The sequence below is a fragment of the Ceratotherium simum genome, chromosome 5, assembly GCF_057802395.1.
Source record: "Ceratotherium simum simum isolate JZ-2026a chromosome 5, ASM5780239v1, whole genome shotgun sequence".
In the NCBI taxonomy this organism is placed as follows: domain Eukaryota; kingdom Metazoa; phylum Chordata; class Mammalia; order Perissodactyla; family Rhinocerotidae; genus Ceratotherium; species Ceratotherium simum.
In genome coordinates, this window is record NC_141904.1 from 64,403,056 (window position 1) to 64,422,803 (window position 19,748).

The window sequence follows — 19,748 nt, forward strand, 5'->3', positions numbered from 1 at the left end:
ATCATTAAATAATATACAGTTGAGCACAGAGCCAAAGAAAAGGATTCTATTCCTCGCTAGAATGTAAGCTCCAAGAGGGCTTGTCTGTTTTGTTCACTATTGTATATTCCCAGCTCCTAGAACATGCCTGGCCCTTGAAAAGTGTCTGTTGAATTAATTAACCAGCTGTGAGGCCTTCAGAAGGAACCAGTCCATCTTTTAAATGAGGAGGTTGGATTAGACATTCTCTAACATCATTCTAGTTTTAAAATTTTATGGCTCTATCAGAAACTATAAATGAAAAATGGTCATTACATTTTTCATCTCCACCTCCTGTGTCACTTCTTCATTCGATGTCTGTATGATCTATTCCAGTATGGCTAGGTGTAGAAAATACCCCTGGTGGGATATAAGATGGCTTTAGTCCACAGATACTTTTTGTTTATTTTTAAAGAGCTATTTGCTTATTTTAATATGAATTAGAAAAATATAATTAGTTTCTCAACTCCATTTATGATAATGTTGTAGAGTTTACTTTTCAAATAAATTTAAGTTAGAAGCAAGTCAACTTACAGAAAATATTTTAAGTAAATTATAATGCAAGTGGTCTTGAGTAAAAATCACAAAAGTGGGACTTGAGCAACTGCTGTTTGGGAAATAGTCATCTCCATCAGTACTTATGGCATAAATCTTAAAACCTAAATTTGACTAGTGCTCTCAAAGGGAATAAATCACATCTAAAGTAACCATAACATTTAGCTGGGAGCCCTTTAGCACTTTATCCCTGTTTGTGGTAAAATAACTGCTTTAATTGTACTTTTAAAAAATATGCTTGTTCTCCTTCTGGCCACGATGGACTAACTGCTATTGAAGAGACCATCCACCATAAACAATTAGAAAACTGGAAAAAATACACGAAAGCATGGTTTTCAGACAATGGACAACAGGCAGTGCAAGATTATGATCCCCGAAAGAAAGGAAACAAATAAGGTGAGGACATGATAGCCCAGACTTTTTTGCCTAGCGACACTTTCCACATTGCCACTCAGGGAAGGAAAACCCAGGTAGAACATGGGACTTTGCTGAAATGAGGAGACAAAGATCAAAGATTGAGGAAGCTGAAGTGACTGGAATTTGCAGGGCAGAGTAATAGACAGGAAGGAGATATATAGAAAAAAAGTAAAAAAAAATATGCATAAGGGTGCCTTTGAGTTTTGGGCTGATTATTAAGCCGTATAAGGCAAGAATCCACAAGGCAAAGAACAACTACTAGGGAAGGAACAATAACTGAAGAACTGTAAACTGAATGATATCTCCCATTGGGCTGAGATGGATTCAAGTTCCAGCCAGCCAGAGTGGAGGAACATTATTGAGCCCATGCAGCATTCAGTAGAGACACTAGAATGTCCATGCCTCAGTAGTCATGCAAAATTATCCCTGGTGACTACTCTGTACCTTTCCTAACAAATCTTAAAAACAAGCCTCAAAAAGATTAAACTAATCCACACAAAATTTAAATGCTTGGCAGATCAAAAAGCAACACTCTTTAAAGGAACATAATAAAATCCAGACATTCAACAATGTAACATCAACAATTACTAGACATGCAAAGGGCTAGGAAAAACATTTTCTCCATAACCTGGAGAAAAATTAATCAACAGAAATAGACCCAAAAGTGACAGAGATGATGGAATTAGCAGATAAGGACTTTAAAATAGCTATTGTAAATAGTTTAAGTATTTATTTAAAAACGTGAATGCAATAAGAGAAATGAAAACTTGAAAAAACAGAGAACCAATGAAACTTTTAAAACTGGAAAATATAATATCTGAAGGGAAAAATTTACTAAATGGTTGTAATAGTAGTTTGACGCTGCAGAAGAAAAAGTCAGTGAACTTGAACAGAACAGATTGGGGAAAGGATAGTCCTTAAAAAATTAATGCTGTAACAATCAAATGTCTGTACTCAAAAATATCAACTTTAAACCCTACTTCTTACCACATACAAAAATAAACTGAAAACAGATCATAGAACTGAATGTAAAATCTAAAACTTTATGACCTTGCATAAGCAAAGATTTCTTAGGACACAAAAAGTACTAACCATTAAAAAAAGAATTGATAAATTGAGCACCAGCAAAAGTAAAAACTTTTGCTACTGAAAAATCACCATTAAAAAAAAAAGATGTCAACTCAAAGATTGAAAGAAAATATTCACAATACATATCTTTAACATAAAATTGTACCCAGAATAAAAAAGAACTCATAACTCAGTAATAAAAAGATGACCTAATTTTTAAAATGAGCAAAATATTTTAACATATACCTAACAAAAGAAAAAATATGATTGGCCAATAAAGACTAAAAGATATTTCACATTGCAGTCACCAAAGAAATGAAATTTTAAGCCACAATAAGATACCACTCTTTACCCAATTAAATGGTTAAAATGAAAAAAACCTGACATTACCAAGGTTGGCAAGGATGTAGATCTGGAAATGTTACCCATTGGTGGTGGGAGGGTAAAACGGCATAAATATCCTAGAACATAGTGTGGTACTTTGTTGTAAAGTTAAACTTACCATATAACTCATCACTTCATGTCCTAGGTATGAACCTAAAAAAAATAAAAACAAATGTCTATACAGACTGCTTGTATATTTGTATATAAATGTTTGTTGATACATACAATATGAATGAATCTCAAAAACATTTTGCTGAGCAAAAGCAGCCAAACACAAAAGAATACATACCACATGACTCCATTTGTATGAATATCTAAAACAGGTAAATCCAGTCTATATTGATAGCAGTGTAATGACAGCTGGGGTTGGTTTGGGAGATTGGGCAGGGGCAGAAGAGAGTATTTTAGCGTGTTGGAAATTTTCTTTCTTCACTTGGGTGATGGTTACATGTGTTTATGCATATATCAAAATTCATTGAACAGTACATTTAAAATGGGTACCTTCATTTTGTTGTATGTAAATTATACTTCAATAAATTTGATAACATATGTATATTTATACACTTATAGAGCAAAGTTATTGTAGATTTCTGCTTATACATCTTTTGTATCATATGTTTTTGATGTTTCTTTTTTATCAGATTTATGCTATTCTATTTCTCTTCTTTCTTACTCCTTGTTAGTTTCAGCTCCTGCCCCCATGACGGTGCGTGACCAACATAGACCAACACTGTAAGTGATAGCTGTTGTCATGTCTACAAATACCTTCAGTTATAACAAAAAGAAAACTTCATAGACTGTTCCCAATTAGGTGGCATACCCATGAAAGGTTTATGGTATACCAATTGAGACCCACAGATCTACAATCTTCTAGCTTATATTAATGCCATAATGCTTAAGCTAATTCTTCCTTATGCAAATCTTTAACGACCCTGCTTTTATTTTTCCTTCTTCTAAACACAACAAACTAAGGATGTTATCCCAAGTCTATGGTCCTGAATGCCATGCATTGGTTAAGGGAGGCAGGAAGAAGCTTGGAGTAAGATGCAACATGCTTTTCATGATCTCTAAGCCTCTTTGGACCAAAGATAATTTGGTGATAATTTGTGAATTTTGTTGCCAAAAACATCAGACTTTTGGTTTTAGCTCATGATCCAGAAGCTGAAAGTGTGTCAACTGGGTAATAGTGTCCAGGAATAATTCAGTCCAATAGTCTTTGCAGACTGATAGATAAAATGATTGTCAATAACATTAAACAGCCAGAAAACAAAAGTACATTGTCAGCTAGCAACAATAAGAGACTCTTAACAGATGTAATTTATACCATTACTGTTGATGAAGTTAGTAACCTTTAGCAAGGAGACATAGAATCAATAGCTGCCTGAGAGTTTGCAGCTGCAGAAATTTAAGTGGGAATTGACCAGGAAGTCAGGTGTAAGAAGTGCTAGCAGAATATTTAAATCAGATGAAAAAATTTAAGATTAATTAGGGGCCGGCCCGGTGGCGTAGTTGTCAAGTTCACACTCTCCACTTGGGCGGGCGGCCCGGGGTTCGCAGGTTCAGATCCTGGGCGTAGACCTACGCACTACTCATCAGGCCACGCTGTGGCGGCGTCCCGTATACGAAATAGAAGAAGATGGGCACAGATGTTAGCCAAGGGCCAGTCTTCCTCAGCAAAAAGAGGAAGATTGGCAACAGATGTTAGCTCATGGCCAAACTCTGTCACCAAAAAAAAAAAAAAAAAAAATTTTAAGGTTAATTATAAATAAGTGACCAAAAATGTGGCATTAGAATAATAATTCTTTCAATTTTGTAGAAAAAGTAGACCAATGTTTATTAAAAATATAGCAAATTTAGAGAATTGTACATTGATGGATTCATGGGAAGGACTTTTGGGTATTTAAATTGTGGCTTTGAAAGTGCAGAATGGGAAAATATATTTTTAAAATTCAATGCATGCACTTCTATTTATCAGTACACCATCTATTTCTCTGCTTAGATTTTCTGGTGTTATTGTTGAGATGCTTATCATACAGCTACTCAATTGGACCATGGTCAATCCATGTACAGAGTTAATCGATAGACTAGATAGGTGATAAGGCCTCAGAGAAGAAGCACATTGGTGCCCAATTCCAACACAATGAGTTGTTAAGACCCTTGGGAACGTATAGCCATTAAACAAAACAAGAAGGCTAGATTGCTCAGTGAATTCTATGGGATCTAATGGGAATTTCAGAGGAAATTTATTTTTAAGATGTGTGGGAAGCTTAATAATTCAGAGTGCTTTTTCTATTCCAAAGCAAATCATCCCTCCACATCTTTTCATTAACACTGATCAGTTTGCCTAACAGATTACGAAGGGAAAGGATACACTCCAAGTAAAATGGTCCTTCTTATCTTTAAATTTTGCACTTAAAACTGCTTTCACAGCCTCCTACAAATCTATATTATCTCTGCTGTCACAACTTAACTGCATCTTTTGGCTTCAGGAAATTTGGAGGTGTTTAGGATGCTCACTTTTTATGGTAGTAAAACATCTCTACAAACAAGCAAAAGGTTCACCAAAAATAGAAGATGCCATCAAACTGACAAAATGATCGGGTTATTTTGAGTAACTTCAATGAGCAGAATGAGATGTGTTTATATCCTCAAACATTGCATATTCCTGTTTCAAAATGTTTATTTAAAAAGTGATTAGTAAATAAACCTTGACTTCTTACAACTTTTGGCATTTATCCCTTACTTACCCTTAAAAGTATGTCAACTTCATGTCAGAGAGTAAATAGTGTCAGAGAGTGAATAGTATCCTGTGCATTTTCAAAACCAGTGACTATTTCATTTTAGACTCAAGGTCCAAAGACAGTTGGATCTGCCTCTGAATAACAAAGTAACATTCCATAGAACACTTTCTCGCTTTTCATTGTCTTATTTAGAACACTTTCTCACTTTTCATTGTCTTATTTAGAAACCACAAATAAAGCACTGCATTCAAACTAAATGAAATTAAGAATGATTTTTATGAAAGAAGATAAAATGTTTAACAGTGACCTTTTTGACTTGGGAAGCTTTGATTGAGCGTTTGAATGCTTAGTTAAGCACACTAGCTCTTTCTGTGGGACCAACTCTATTGTTAGCTGCCTACATTTGTCCCCGTAACAATAGCAACTACAACTACAACTTTTTTCTCTATTCAAGTCACTGTTCTAAGTCCTTCACATGTTACTCACTGAATTCTCTGAATAATCTTATGCATTAGTTATCATTGTCTCCATTTTGCAATTGAAGAAACTGAAGCACAAAGAATAATTAACCTGCCCGAGATCACAGGGCTTAGGAAGAGATGAAACGGGGGTTTGAGCTTTGCACAAAATAATGTGCTTAACTGCACAAGGAACACAAAAGGAGTGGGTCCCTGAGCCACCACCTGTGGATGTCCTTCAGCTGAAAATACCAGCCCGGTTGAAACAGCAAAAACCTAATCAACTGATGGTCAGGTAGAGTCAATACCTTTCTATGCCAATTGTAGAACTGAAAAGATCTCCCTTATATTTAGTGTACCTGAATTTGTATTAAAGAAAGACCAAATTCCAAAAGCAGGGCGGGGTACATTGTGAAATATAAGAAGGAAATTTTAGAATCACTTTCTGGTGGTACCTCTTATTGCTGAAAAGTAATCTCCATCAGAGAGCGACTTTTAAAAAATCACCAACAGTTTAACTGGGGCTCATTGAAAGGTGAGCTGGTCAAAGATGATGGATGTTCGGGTCTATTATTATGGAGTGGGGCATAGAGAATGTTTGCCAGGAGGCACTGAGATTGGACATTCACATGTGGCATGTAAGGTTAGGAATTGTGTCCTTTTGACAAAGTTGTAGCCTGAGGCTCAAAATGTGTTAAATGTCATGCAGCTACGAAGTGGTGATGTTGGGATTCACCTCCTGGTCGATCTAATGACAAAAGCTCTCAATTTTTCCACTAGCCTACGCTTTGAATCCCATCACAGAAGCCCTAAGCACAAATAAGAACAGATATCATTTGTCGAAGATGAGTTTCAGTTGCCAGCTTATCTGTTGAGATGGACATTTTGGCTTTGGAAAAGAAAATGACTGGTTAGTCTTTCATCTTTATTTCAATTTCTTCTCTTTCAGCGTACACATGAGGTGATGACCTTAAAATTTTAATGTTTGCAAACAACTCACGTCTGGTGATATCAGATTAGCTATAGTATTTTCTGAATAAGGTGTAGGAGGGGTAGGAAAATAACCCGACCTTGTTCTTGAGGTCGGAGATGCTTAAACACATATGTGAAAATCCCCCCAATGGAAAATATTCACTATTTTTCGCCAGTTCCGCTCAGTTTCTGTTGCCTAATCATTTTCTTATCGCCAAATATTGCATATTTACACAGGTGCTTCTCTGACTTAATTGTTTGGAAGCAAAGCACTGTGACTCAGCTTTGGTGATGCAGTCCAGCTGGGGTCTGACAGGTAAATAATTACCACCAATCAAAGCCTAAATGAATTCAGGTTCTTCAAAGTCAGATGCAGGGGGGAAAAGAGGGTAGAGGTTATAAATGAACTGTTAGGAATATCAGGAGAAATAACAGCTGGGCAGTCTAGCATTAGAGGAAAACAACAAAGAGAAGACTTAACAACAGTAAGGCTCGGCTGACGTCTGTGTTGTGGTGCAAAGACCTCTAGCTGGGGCTCTGTTACTCCCCACTCAGGCATCATTAGCTCGGTTATCTTACCAGCCTCTCCAGAAAGCTGAGCCCAGTGATGAACCAGGTCCTTTTCCTTCCTCGCAAGCTATAATCTCATGATTTCATTATGGGAAATTCAGATTTCTTGACGTGAAGAGGAAAAAAATTTCTTTCTCTGGTCTCTGTATCAGTAAATATTGCTTACAATAAAAATCAGGAATGAACACATTTGCTCCTTCAGAGCAAACCATATGCTCTGAGTGCTTATTAAGTGAACAGATTTAGGTAGGAGGCTGTCCATCATCTAGGGGCCAGTGGATTTTAGTAGAGATTTCCACGGTTATTAGGAAGGATACCTTCCCCAAGGCCTGCGCCCTTCATGATGTATTCACGAGCTTTGAGGACATTTGTTTAAAAGGCAGCCTGTAGGGCTGTAGAAAGCCTTTCAGCCTTTTTTGCAGGTCATTTTTCAGCTTCCTGGTAATGAACAAAACAGGTCTGATAATTTTCAATAATATACTCAGGAAATGTGTGGTGCAAGACTGCAGCTTTCAAGCAGTTGACACAGAAATCTAGTTTAATCAGTGTTGAGAGCCATGCCTGAAGCAGGCGCCTTCTGTGTTTTGGGACCAGCCAGGAGAGCTGTATCAGCCCCAACAAGGCCATATTTTGACTGGCTTTCATCAATTTGACTCAGGTGGGGTTCCCCGCCCCCTTTTTTCTTTTAAAAGCATTTGGCTTCGAAGCAGCAAAAGGATTTTTTAGTTGTGACTCAAAGTACTCTCTTATTGTCTCTCACAAAATGTGGGTTGGAGGATTTACCTTATGGTTTGGCTCCTGGCTAGAAGTAAGCACGAGTCCAACAGCAGGGGAAAATATCAAATGAGCACTTGAGTTCCTCTTCTTTATTCTCTTCTTTAGTCTGAAACTGTGATGCCTACCCCTTTGCCCTGAGCAGAATTCACACCAAGGCCTTGAATGTGGGGATGTGGGAGAAACATGTGCTCTCTTTTGTCAAAATGAGCACCCCAAATCTCACAACCCCAAAGAAAAATACCAACATCATCAGGAAATGGTTCTGACTGACTGAGGTCTTCTGAGATGCAATCCTATGTGCTGACTCGAGGAAAGTTAGGGCAACATGCTGAAAACATTTGCAGGCCTGGAAAATAACTGGTTTAATAATTCAAGATGCTTTTAAGTTCTGAAAAAAAAAATACATAAAAACAAATAAACCTCCCTTTTCTAAAGTAATGTTGTAGGGTAAACTACTCCTGAAATGAAAAAACAGAGCTTGCAATCAAATGCAAATTCAGCCTTGTGAAACTCCTACACAGTTCATAAAGAACCTCACCACCCCACACCCCAGATGCACGAATGGAAATATCTATTTTGTGACTGCAAAATATTTAGATGAAAGTAAAATATTTAGTCAACATCCCAGGTGTATTTTCATCTGAGTGTCATACATCTCAGTGCTTCCAAAGGGATTTTCCAAGTGTTCCATATTCCTGGATGATTTTAGGATTTTTTAAAATTTTTGTATTGCTACACCGCAGACACTAGGATATACATCAAGGTTTCTTAACCTCGGCAGTATTAATATTTTGGACTAGATAATTCCATCTTTAGTCATTACTCACTAAATGCCAGTAGCACTCCTCCATTTGTGACAACCAAAAATGTCTCCAGACGTTGCTAAATATCTCCACCAAAATTGCCACCAATTAAGAACACACTTTACTTACTTTTACTAATTCAATCCCAAATATACCCTATGAGGTAGGTGCTATTATTATCTTCCTATTTCTTCATGTTTATAAATAATGAGAATGCGGCTTAGAGTGCATTAAGTGATCTGTTCAATTTCATAGTCTAGTATGTGGCAAAGGAAAGACTTCAACTAGATCTGCAAAGCTGATACTCTTTATCCCAACACGTGAACACCCAGAATTTGAGTTGAACAATACTCTAGGTGTTTTTCTATACCTAAGATTTCTAAAAATCCAGAAATAAATAAATGAGCACTTTCTTGAAAGAGTTACAAAATGACTATGTTCAAATTTTCTCCCAATTCAAAGATGTTCATTGGAAGGCAGGGAAGGACCATAGCGTTGGCCATACCTGGATGTCGGTAACTGAGCCGTATGTAATTGCTTCCATTGGCTTGTTAACACTTGCTAGTTATTCAGAGACATAAATGGATAAGTTTAAAGAGCCTGCCAGATTCACCACAAAGCAGACTGCCACAACACTGATTGGCAACACTACATTGTGACAATAGAAAGAGAATGGAATTTGGGAGTTGGGCACACCTAGGGATTTTTGCTCATTAGCTCTGGGAATTTGGGGAAATTGATTAACTTCCTTTAGCTACGATTCCTTATCTGAAAAAGAAGGACAATCATAACTATCTTGCAAGCTGGTTGTAAGAAGTTAACACATGCAAAGCCCAGGACATAGAACTTTGTATGTAATAGGCACTTGATAGATGGAAACCATTATCATGATTCATTTCATGGTTGTGAGACATAAATGGAAATTTTTTATTTTCATTAGGGAGTTAGTAGGGGAAAGGGCCTTGATAATATTTATTGAGCTTTTACTATATACCAAGCACTGTGCCAAGTGCTTTACATGAATTATTTGACTTCATTCATGAAGTTCATTGCCTGCTGGTTGTATTAGGCACCCTTTTTTTGGTTTGTTTACTTATCTGTTATTTGTCTCCTTCACTTACAAGAGAGCAAGGAGCACGTCTATGTTATTCACTGTTAAGTTCCAGTACCTCATACCTCATTCAGTGTTTGTTGAATTGATAAATTAACGAACCAGTGAAAGAAGTAAGATTCCCCCTAGGAAGGATCCTTGACTCTCTTCTTCTACCACGCACTCTTGATTCTTTCATGGCAGCATTTCTGGGATTCATTCATTTCTCATCATTCCTGCAGCCACTAGCCTGCTCCTGATCCTCATTGCCTTGAGTCTGAACTATCGTAGCCACATGATAATTTTCACGTGGTTTCTAGCCCCTTCTCACTCCCACCCATGCTCCTTGCTCCTGCCACAGGAATCTTCCTCATACATCCCCATCAATGAATTATTATCATTGACCAGGTCCAGGCTAGCATCTTCAACTCAAAATCAATGCCTTTTGTGATTGATTCCAGCTTGCCCTAACCCATCTTACCTTCTACCATTTACCAGTGTTATCATCTATTCCAGGCAGACCATTTGAAGATCATCCTGCTGTGCATTTTGTATATAGTTTGTTGAGCGCCTCCTTTGTATCAGGCACTAGGTACTATGTGTGCTGCAACACAAAACGTGATTCCTGTCCTTTAGGGCTTAAAATATAATTAAGGAGAAAACCACCAAAACAATCGCAATACAATATCAATCGATTTGAAAAGGGTTGTACAGGGTGCCAGGTAGGCACCTGGATGTGTCTGTTATCCTCACTTGGGAGGTCAGAGAAAGCTTCCCAGGGGAGGGAGGATATAACCTGACACCTGACACCTGAAAGATGAAGAGAGCTTTGTAGGAAAAATAGTGTAGAGAGAATAGCAAGTGCTAACCCTTCAGAAGGAGCAATATGGCTCATTTGATGAACTGAAAATAGTTGAGACTATCTGGAGAGCAGAGTACAAAGGAGGTGAAGGAGAGGGGAGGAATGAGAGATGGTTTGGAGAGGTGAGTGGCAATCACAGTCATGGGCTTATAAGCCATTTGAACCCCACTCTCAAGACAATGGGGAATCACAAAGGAATGTTAAGTAGATTAATTGAAATGATCTATTTGAGACTCTAGAAGGGGATGGCACTGCCAGGGGCACTTAAATTGAATGAGTTATTTCTTCATTATAAAATGTAGCCTTATAAAGCGAATCCATTTCCTGGCAGGAAAAGGGAATGTAACTACAGTGTAGCAAAATGATTTTTGTCCCAGGACTCTGGAAGAGATCTGAAAAACCCACATTCTGGTCTTCTCTGAGCTCTGTCAACAACTTTGGTGCTTCTCTGTGCCTCAGTTTCCTCATCTGTCAAGTGATGGGAATTAACTGACTATATGATCTCCTAGGCCTCTCCTAGCTCCTTCCTCCTCTGAATCCTGTCCTCTTGCAGACGGCCATTTTAAAGCTAAAAATTTGCTGAGAAGAATCTTCTGAGGAGCTTGTTAAAATCACAGAAGCCCACACCTCATCCTCTGAAATGTAGATATTATAGATGTGAGGTGGGGGGGGGGGTTAAAAAGTGCCCCAAATGAGTTACATATGCTGATCCTTAGACCAAACTTTTGAGAAATACTGTGATAGAAGGATGACTTCATTTAAATAGAAAAGAGGCCTGGGGAGGCCCACTGTCTCAGGAATTGGCCCCTGTAGAGTTAATCAAAAGGAGCCCCCAGTATCCAATTATACCTTCAGAATCTAGAAGCCAAATTAGAATAGATCATCTTGTGGAAATGAAATGGACAGAGTAAATATCACCCCTTATGGATTTCCTGCTGTGTGCCCTGCCCTGTGCCAGGTACTTGACACCCATAGGCTCCTCCAATTGTCACAACCAGATGGGCAGCATCGCCAGGATCCAACATTAAGGGACTTAAATATGGAGAAGGAGGCCAGTGGCATTTGTGAGTGAAGAATAAGCATCACAGATGGTGACGGACTTTGGTTATCTTTTCTAGTTTCCCATCGTCTGGTCATTGATGTTTCAACCACGTATTGGACAGATTTGCCCTTTGCTTTAGTGTTGCTTCCTCAACATCTTTTCATTTTAACCAAACAATCATCTCATTCATATATTACCATAATACATGATTGAAAATATGCCACTCTTTGAGAATGGGCTCAAGGGAATCAATTTTCCATCTCCTCTTTGCCTTCCAGATATGCCATGAAGTAGGTAAGATCAAAATCAAATGCATCAAAGAATTCGTCTGTGGAAATCTTTGCAAGAAATAATGCATCAACCTTTGAGATAGTCAGTCAGGCTCTTAAAACCAGGGTGACTCCTTGCATACAAAACCATAACTAATGTTGAATTAGAATGAGCCTAACATCAGGTAATCCCAAACGGTGAAAGAAATGGAACCTAAGGAGAATTTGATTTCAAAGGCTAAGCGTGGATTCAGGATTAACCAAGGAAATAGGTGTTCTGATATGAAGAATTGTTCCTTGTTATCACCATCCAAATGTCCATGGCATTGAGGGAGATGACACAGTAGCCTGAATAGGATGAGTGTACAAAGCTTTAAAGCAACATTTGCCTTGATTTTTAGTTTAAGATCACTATGCCTCCTTCGCTGCAAAGGTTAGTTTCCAGAGGGAACTTACTCATCAATGTCCATTACCAATTATGTTGCCAGTGTAACTCCCATGGAGAAGAAGAAAGCTCCCATCTTAGATGACAAGGTGGCCTAGTGGGGCAAAATAGACTCAGAGACAGACAGATCCGTGTTGAAATCCTTGCTCCACCACTTTGTAGCTGTGTGTCTTTGGCAAGTTGCAAAACTTCTTGGAGCCTGTGCCTCCTCATTTGTAATGAGAATAATAACCAGTGCTTTGAAAATGTAGCATAAAAATGAGAGTTTACAAGTGTAGTATGCTTAGGACACAGCTTGGTAAAAGAAGGCATTCCACAGATAGTAGCCATGATAACTGAGTAGCATTTGAGTGAATTGGTTTCCTTAAGCTGAATCACAATCACCACCCTTCCCTCAACACAGGGGTCTGTTACAAAGTGAGTTTATGAACCTGCAAAGCTGTTCATTGTTCTATACACACCCTTGAGACTCAGCCAAAATAGGCTGCTGCTTTCAACAATCTCCACTGTAGTACAAAGCCTTCCTTACCGTTTAGTAGCAGGCATTGTCCCACACAAGAATCTTCAACATTCTTATTGCCAAAAACTCCATAAAAGTGTGTTTTGAGACTCTTGTATATCAAACAGATGATGCTTATTAAACAATAAACTTATTTTCCCACTCTTTATTGCCTTAAGGAGTAAATAATTTTCTCACATAGATTTTGAATTGACATCATTCATTCATCAGTGAATATCTATGGACTACAATGTGTTACAGGCTGGGGATAAAATGCTGGCCAGGACTTGGTCCTTGCTTACAATTTGATAAGGAGACAGACAAGTAAAAGGGCTGAAGAATGATGAGAGGTAATCAAGGAGGAAGACACAGGAAGAATGCTTTAGGCAAAGGGAACAATACGTGCAAGGCTTCGAGGTGAGAAAACAAAGTGAATTCCTTGAAGGAAAGATTTTGGGTATGGCTGAACGTGACCTTCCCAATGTATTTAGTCCTACAATGCCTCATGTTGGTCAAGTGTTTGATTTCAGTTAGACTTACTGCAAATTTCCCCTAGATCACTGGTGCTTTCACAGACTCCCTAAGGATTTGTAGAATCACAAATGAGAATAATAAAAGGCTTTGGGCCAAACGAATCTAAGCTAAATTCCCAATTCCACAGTTGAGTGTCTACACAACCTTGAGCAGATCACATATCATCTTTGAGCCTCAATTTTGACGTCTATGAGTGGGAAAATAATACCAACCTTGTTGAGTAGTTGTGACCATTAAATATAGTGATGATTCGGTTAAAGTACCTGATGTATGCCCTGACACATGGTAGGCACTCAATAAATCACAACCATTCACTGACAGCTGAAATCTGTAAATTTCCAACTGGCAAACACTGATAAAGTCTGTGATCAAAAACCAGGTATATGAAACGTAGAGTTTTATGTTTTGGAGACCAAAACCTCTCAGTAATAACAATCATACAATGATAATACTTGCTACTATTGAGTACTTACTCTGGGCCAGACACTGTGGGAAGTATTTATCTTAAATTCCTAATGGACTCTTACAACCATCCTATGAGGTCATTTGAATTTCATTAAACACTGCTCCCATTTTCTACAAAAGACAAAAAGTTCATGAACTCAAATGTATTTTGACATTTTGGATTAAAGAAAGTTAAACAGGTTTATTTCCTTCAGAACTTCTCAGGGATTTTAATCTGACAATATGCATTATCAAATCCAAGATAGAGGAAAAGGGTCTAAAGGGTTTTCCAAATGTATTTGACCACTGAATCCCTTTTTGGTTGGATGCATATTAATATAGCTTTTAAACATATTCTGTGAAAGGCTAAAATAAGAATTATCTGCTCCATTTTATACCTGAGAAAACTGGGGCTCAGAGAAGTTAAGTAACTTGCCTGATGTCACACCATCAGCAAGCAGAGTAGACTATAATTTGAACCCAGCTCTTTCTAACTCTAAAAACCACATTCCTGGCCGCAGGACAATTATTTTTAACGTTGCCCCAATTCTTAGAAACTGTTTCTGCTGCAAAAACATAGGCTACTGTGCTAAGCTTTGACAGGTCTGGGTAGAATGGCCTCCTGAACAAAACCGCAGAAAACCCTAGGGTATCAAGTCAGGAGTCTGAGAGGAGGGCAGTCATCCTCTGTGCTGGGAAAAGGAAAAAGGACCCCAGGACCAATTCTCTCCTGCTGCGGAGAGTCGCTAAGCCCTGGACACAGAGCTCAACTGGACATCTCCCTTTTTGCTTCCAGTAGTACCCTGGGCTGTTTCCCCCAAGTCTCAGGGCACATGCCCCACCTACATGGCCCAATTCTTCCCCACACCTCTCCCTATTTTCGTGGTGCTTAGTGATCGCTCACACCTGGCTGTTCCCTCAGCAAAGGCAACTGCAGCCCACCACTGAGCGTATTGCTCAAGTAAATAACCCACTTAGCCCAAACCTAATAATCCCTCCACAAAACTCAGAGAATATGAAAAAGAATTACCCCATCCAGTTCCCTCGGCATTATGGGAACAGGCGAGACTTTCATTGACTCCAGCAGTCCATGTGTTTGAAGGTCAAACAACACCTGGGTATTTCTTTGAAATAAACTAATTGAGCCTAGATGATTTAGAGTCAGTCTTGCTGAAAGCTCACTGGATCACCAATGGTACAGCAAGACCTGCTTTTGAAAACGCTGGATCCCCCAACCCCAGCTTTGTCAAATGGCAATGAATATTTGATGCTGTTCAAAGATTAAGACCTGGACCAAACTGAGTAAAGAAAAAAATAAAGGATTGCTTTCAAACTGCTATGAAAAGCAGCCTTGGCCCCAGGTGTTCAGGGTGGTAAAGAAATCAGAGCCAGCCAAAGGAAAATCAGGCAGAGGGCCTAAAAAGGAATGGTTCTCAGCCACTGTGTGTGCATATAAAGCGCCTGGGAAACACGTTAACAATGCAGCCTTCCCAGCTGGCTTTTCCCCTTTGTTTCCTTTTTAGCTGGTTTTCATGGAAACTCTGTTTATAAGAACAACACAGAATTAACACATACAGAAACCAGTTTGATTCAGAATGGGAGAAAAACATGGACTTCACCTATTTGGTTTGCATCCCATGCCACCATGTACACCAATTGGTTGGCTTGGTTTGTGGACAGGCAGCTTCTACCCGAGAGCCAAAGGTGGGCTTAGGGATGGAAAACCCCCTGCCTGCTTAGGCTTGGCCTCCCAGGTTCACAGACACGTGGGACCTTGTACTTCTCGGTAGCATTTATTAGCACTGTGGTGAAATATATCCCCACTGGACTGTTAATATCTTTTTCCCCACTAGACTGTCAATTCCATGAGCGCCATGCCCATCACCACCACATCCCTCGAACCTAGCATGGTACATTCAGGTCCTCCCTAATTATTTGCTGAGTTAATAAATGAATGACATTAAAAACCAATGACAAGGCTAATAAGGATTTCCTGGAGCAAATATATTGGGAGATGAATAATTTTTGAAAAAAAATTGAGACGTTGCACAGGCGTTGATTTTCATCTCATAATTTAAAAATGTACATTCTTGTCAAAAATTACACTGTTTGGTTTTAGCCACACTCAATCATGATCGAAGGAGATTTTGGAAACTGGAATAATGAAATAGCAGTGGAGTCATAATAATAATGATGGTCAGACCTAACATTTATCAAAGACATTTGTGCCTGGCTCTGGGCTATGTTGTGTCCACGTGTTACCTCGTTTAGTGGTCTCAACAAGCCCATGAGCTAGTTATTCCATTTTATAAAATGAGGGGACTTGGAGATGACCATGAGAATTCCAGTCAATCTGTGCTCTCAAACAGTACGCAGATACTGTATGGAAAAGTTCATTCATTTGTGCATTCATTCATTCAACAAATACCTGAGCATGGGCTCTATTCTAGTACTAGACACTGCAGACAGTAACAAGCAAAAACAGAAACTGTCTCAATTCTTTCAGAATTTGTAGTGTAGTGGGGGAGACAGATGTTAATAAATAACCATACGAATAAGAAAAAAAATATAACTGTTTTAAGTGCTACCACGAAGCAGTATATGGTATTAGGAGGAATTAGTTGTAGTCAGCTTTCTTGAGCTAAGACCTGAAGGAAAAGTAGACATTAACCAAGGAAGGAGGAGAGGGAAAAGCTTTCAAGAAAGGGGGAAGAGCTGTGCAAAGGCCCTGTGGTAGAAAGAAACCTGGTGTTATATAAGGGAATGAAAGAAAGCTATAAGAGGTTAGAATGGTGAGATCAAGAGGCCAGATATAGTCAGAAAGGCAGGCTAGAGCAGTGGTTTTCAAATGTGAGTAGACACATCAGAATCATCTGGAAGACTTGCTAAAACACAATCTTCTGGACTCCATCCCCAAAGTTTCCAATTTATTAGATTTGGGGTGGAGCCCAAGACATTGCATTTCAAAACACACACCCGGGTGGTACTGATGCATTCTGAGACTACACTTTGAGAACCACCACCCTAGACTATATAGCACTTGGTGGACCAGAGTTTCAGGATTTCTGATTGTGTCCTAAGGAGAATGAAAAATTATTGCAGGATTCTAAGCATGGGGGTGACATGACCCAATTTATATTTTGAGAAAAATAAAGTCACTCTAGGTGCAGAGTAGAGAAAAGACTGTGTATGCAGGAAGGCCACTGTGGATACAGGTAGACCAGTCAGAAGGTAAGTTGCAGTCATTCAGAAGAGAGATAATTGATGGCACTGGAGATAGAGAGAAGTGGGTGGGTTTGAGAGAGATTTAGGAGGGTGACGAACACAAGGGTTATGAGAGTGAACAGTTGCTTGGCTTCTGCTTGAGCAGCTGGACAGACAGTGGTGCTGTTCACTGAGAGAGACCCTGGAAGAGGACCAGGCCTGGAGGAGAAGACCATGAGCTCAGTCTTGGCCTTGCTCAGTGTGAGATCCCTTTGAGGCATTCAAAAGATGGCAAGTAGACAGTTGATATATGGGTCTGGAGTTAAGTGGTGAGATCAAGACTAGAGGTAAAAATTGTGAGTCATCTGAGTATGTATGTGATATGAAACCACGGGAGGTGGATGAGATCACCAGGGGGAGAAATTAGAATAAGAAGAGCAGAGGGCCTAGGACCTCCAACATTTAATGGCTGGGAAGAAGAAGATGAGTCGGCAAAGGAGAGAGACGAGGAGTAATAGGACAAAAATCAGAGAGAATTGTGCTCTGCAGCCAAGGGAGGGGAGCAGCAGCAGGTAATAATGCAAGTGCTGCTCAGAAGTCCGCTACCATGAGGACTGAAGAATGTCTATTGAATTTAGGAAGGCGGAGCTGACCACGATGAGAACTATTCTGGCAAAGGGAGAGAGGAGAGATGGGGAGTAGGCTATAGCTGAAGTTGTGGGGAGAGAGTGTTTCATCCCCAACCTTCATTGGTAATATTTTCAATCTCGTCCCTCTCCAGTTATAGCCCAAACCCATTACTTCCCCTCCTCATTCCTGCCAAACGAATCAAGAGTTCACTCTTTCCTTTTTTACCTCTCATTGGCTCTTCCTACCACTTTGATTTGACTTCTAGTCCCATTACATTTTTGGTAAATATTATATCCATTTTTTATTTGTTGTACCAACTCAGTTGCAATTTGTTTTGCAACTATAGAATAGTTGCAAAAATTTACCTACTCTTAACAAGAAAGATCCCATCTCCTGTTTTTGGTTAAAAGGCTATCTCAAGAATGCAAGGCCCTAGGTCCTGTTCTTATTTCTCTCGTTGGCCAATTACCTTCGGAAAATGGACATGCATAGGAAGATTTGCTGAGTAGGCCAGTGGAAGGTAAAGGCAATGTAAAGTTAAAGATCACAGAAGTCCTTTACTTTTGTGAGGAGTCTATCTGAATGTCTGTGGGGAAAAAAAAATTTTTTTTCTGGCCCAAATCACTCCCAGTTCAACAGCAAACTTAGAGCTTGGAATTCAGAGCCACTTAGGTTAGGACACAAACCTTGGCTCTGCAACTTACCAATTGTGCAACCTCTCACAAGATGCTCAGCCTCTCTGAGACTCATTTATTAATCATGGATAAAATAAGTGTAAGGATATATATCTTAAAATATGGTTGTAAAGGATTAACTGCTTGGCACAGTGCCTAACTCTTGTTAAACAATTAACGCATTATAATGGTGACAGTAGCAGGCTAAGCAAACAGAAAGAAAGATGAGAAGCAACCCTGCAAGATGGTGTTATTTTATAAAAGTTATCCTTAAATCTCGAGTATTTATTTGGGCTTTTCTAGACTAGCCCCTTTAAAGAATTTTAAAATACATTACACTTTTAAATTCAGTCACTATGGATTGTGCCTTCTTCAGTTTTGTGCTCTTCCAAAAAAGAGCTCATTGAAGTTGCTTTTTAAAATTAAATACTCCCAAGTTTTTACTGTTTAGCTTCTATTTAAAAAAAAAACAAGTAACCAGGTGGGTTATAAAACAAGGGGAAAATACATGAATTGAACTGAATGGTTTTGTTTAGGGTTATGCAGATAAAACAAACATAAAAAAAAAAAAAGAAAAAGCATGGCCTAATACATTTCCGTAGGGAAGAGAACCAGAATAGACAATGAAATGTATATCATTCATTCAACAAATCAGTTCTGAACATTTACTTAGTAAAAGGCCCTAGGCGAAGATCAAGACCCAAAGAACCAGATTTTGTTGTTGTTTTTAAACTCCCATCCTGCCAGATACAGCCTTGACTCATTGTTTAAAGTAGAAGGAAAGTCAACACATCGGATGCCAAAGAGAAGAGAAGAGGTATGATTTATGTGTGGATTTTCTGCAATCTGGTACAAGGAAACCATTAAATTACTGCATTTAGCTTTCCACCTCAAGGTCACTATCCACCTATTGCCAAGTTAACAGCAAAAGAAACATCATTCAGAAAAATTTCTCTATTCAGTAGCATCACTAATCAACTCATGTCAATGATAGTAATAGTAATGGTGGTGATGATGATGGTGACGATAATGACGTAAACTTTTACCTCTAGTATTTAAAAGCAGTGTACATGCATTTACCTGTGTTATCTTACCCTGGTAAAAACCTTGTGGAAGAGACACTATTATTATCCCTACTTTATAGATAAGAAAACTGAAGCCAGGATGGGTTAAGAAATTGTCCAAGGTCACAAAGTTTAAGTGGCAGAACTGAGACCTAAGAGCATGTGCTCTATGGTGTAACTCCTCCTTTAAAATTAACTTGCTCTTGGGTCTAAAATTTTAGAAAACTC

At 38.8% G+C, this 19,748-nt stretch overlaps 1 long non-coding RNA gene across 1 annotated transcript; it reads left to right on the plus strand.

The window, feature by feature from the left end:
* Positions 1 to 544: 544 nt before the first annotated feature.
* Positions 545 to 6,792, plus strand: LOC147917066 (uncharacterized). The gene is made up of 3 exons (XR_015552363.1): positions 545 to 969; positions 3,126 to 3,174; positions 6,422 to 6,792. It is a non-coding gene; the product is annotated as an uncharacterized LOC147917066 (long non-coding RNA).
* Positions 6,793 to 19,748: the final 12,956 nt, after the last annotated feature.